This window comes from Vicia villosa, unplaced genomic scaffold (assembly GCF_029867415.1).
Source record: "Vicia villosa cultivar HV-30 ecotype Madison, WI unplaced genomic scaffold, Vvil1.0 ctg.005064F_1_1, whole genome shotgun sequence".
NCBI lineage: Eukaryota > Viridiplantae > Streptophyta > Magnoliopsida > Fabales > Fabaceae > Vicia > Vicia villosa.
In genome coordinates this window covers 28306-31450 of record NW_026706568.1, presented here as the reverse complement: position 1 = coordinate 31450, position 3145 = coordinate 28306, and positions in this window count along the sequence as shown.

The window sequence follows — 3145 nt, the reverse complement described above, 5'->3', positions numbered from 1 at the left end:
CTCCAAACTCAAACAAGCCATGGTAATGGGAAAACAAACATGATCAATGAAGGTATCTATCATCACACTACACATACACACCACAAAATCATGTTTATAACTCCTAAACTTACAAAACTCACAATCCACCATTTTTGTTCAAACATAGAAAAGAACAAGGACAAGAACAAGAACAAGACTATAAGAATCATACATCCAAGATAAATTAGATTCACCCCCTTACCTTGCTATAGCAACGATCGGAACTCGAATCGGTCGAGAATCCACCAATCTCCACTTTTCCTCCTCTTTTCCTTGTTCTCCTTTCTCTCTTCTCTTTCTTTCTCTTCTTTTTCTTTCCATTCTCTTTCCTTCTCACAATATTTCTTTCTTATAAAGAAAATATCTATCCCGCGGAAATGACCAAAATGCCCCTACGCTCAAATATCGTTCAAACGCCCCAAAACGCGGAATATTACCTTACTAATATTTCTAGTACCAAAAATATGAAAACCTTCAATAAAATATTAGTCCGCCATCCTGAACTAATACCGACTGAAATGACTCCAAAAACGGTAAAATTCCAATAAACGTCACAAACGTCCAAATCAACTATATACTTATTTTCCGGGCGTTACAACTCTCCCCCACTTAGAAGATTTCCGTCCTCGGAAATATCCCAAACACAAACAAACTTGGATACGCTATCGCCTCCGACTAACCAACTATCAAGCCACGAAAGCAACGACACAATCAGCGCCAAACAACAAACCACTCTAGCTAAAAGCAAAACAACCAAAACACAACAACGACAATGAGATGCAATGCCCATACAATGCACTCATCGACTAACACCAAAACACAAGAAATAATCAAGACACAGATAACAACCCGGTCGCACAACATCCAAACAACCATGCCAAGACATAGCAGTTAAACATGTAACCAAAACATCTGGTGGTCTTATCATTCCTACCACATCCACTGTCCACAATTTGAACTCTAACAATTCATATACTTACGAACCGCGTCATTTCACGCTTCCGATGCGCACTCCGATTTCCCACAACAAACAGATTTACCAATTTCATAACCATCCTCCAACTCTTTCTAGCATTCACCAGAAACTCGTTGTTCTCTTTTAACATACTCAACCTCTTAATCTGCTGTGTCAGCTTGCACACCAGACAAAAGTCTTTGTATTATCCAATCAAAGGCAAAAAGCTAATCCAAACACATCCTTGTTTCACAACACAAGCCCTCATAGATCCTTAAGTGACCAAATCGTCCTCTCAGTCTGACCAATATACAACTTGCAAGTACTTCCATCGGTTAATCCATTCTTATCGAAATAACGTGAGCAGATTTCGTCAATATATCCACAATGACCCCAATCGCCTCACAATTACTCGACGTCCTCGGCAAACCAGAAACAAAATCCATAGAAATGCTATTCCACTTCTACTCAGGAATGGACAACAGTTACATGAAACCAGACGACTCCTGACAAGTCAATCACAAATAAGCAAATCCCTCCATATCCTTCTTCATTACCTTGCCACTAAAAATGACCTTCTCAAATCTTGATACATCTTAGTAGCATCAGGATGAATACTCAAATCACTATGACGCACTTCATCCAAAGTCCTCTTTTCAAATCCGAACATTAGGAATACAACCTTGATCATGACATCCCATGACATTGTTCTTATCAATCCGAAGATCACCATATTTATCTTTGACTAATAAATGTCATCTTATCAACCCATTCAAATCCGATTTCCGACCTTTTCTAATCTCATCAAGAATACCATAAGTAAGCTTTCACATAAAAAGCTCAACACCTGAAGAAGTCGCTTTACGAACCAAACTCAAATCTCACAACTGTTTCAACAATCATAATACTCGAATCATCAACATAGACGTATGCAATGGTTTCTCATAACCAACTCGTTCTGATCAAACAAATACTTCAAACTCTTGTAGTCACTTACACACACAAATCTCGATCCGAATAATTAGTGCCTTCAAATTTCCCAAACAGAAATAACAACTGCCAACTCTAAATCTTGTGACAGATAAATCCTTTCAAAAATCTTAACTTGCATAAAAGCATAAACCACCACTTACCCCTTGAACATTCACTTCACTCAACCAAAAACTCATACAAAGAAACTTAGCAAACAACTTCTTCTTCCCAACACGGACAAAACAATTCTCAAGTACTTAGCATGCTCATCTTCACACTGATGATACCCATACCTCAAATCAAACTTGCAAAATAAACAAGCTCAAACCAACCCGATCCATCAAAATATCAATCCTCGAAAGTGGATACTTTTCCTTAATTGTCACTTTTCTCAATTGTCTAAAATCGACACGAAGCTTGATAGAACCTTCCTTCTTAACCAACAAAACACGTGCACCCTACGGCGACACACTCGAACGAACAAACCTCTTCTCAGGAAATCCTTATGTTGACTCCTTACTCTTTCAACTCAAAAGTTGGCATCCGATACGGAATCCTCGACACAACAATATTCCTAGGAACTAAATCCATCAAAATAGAACTTCACGACAAAATTCCTCTTTTCGACGATGAATCACTTAAACCTTCAAGAAACACTTATACAAATGCACAACTATCCGCAATTCCCACAATTGCTCTTCCTCAATAACATCCAAAGTCGTCGACAACATAAACAACGTCGTACCACCTTGAACCAACTCATTCACTTCCAATATTATCAAACTAGTCAGATAAGCCTATCACGTCCAATACGATCCCGTCTACTATCAACAAGAGATTAAGGGTGATCAAGTCCTCAATTTGTCAATAGGTAGCCGACAATCATAATAGAGTATAAACTATCAGTACTAACATTAATAATATTCTTTTCCAACTTTTGCTCATAGCACAGAAGCACTATGATTCCATAATTCACAAATCTCTCAAGATCATCTGAACCAGCTAACACCGACATCCAGTAGCTACGTACCAAAACACTTCTAACAATATCTCAAAACAAAATACCTGAGATCCTACTCAACTCTTCATACTCCTAATTCTCACTCGAGTTCCAAAACGTTTCTAACAACGTCAACTCACCCAAGGCTACTCAAACAACAACTTCATAGTCCATCAGTAGCGTTAGAGCATCACAAC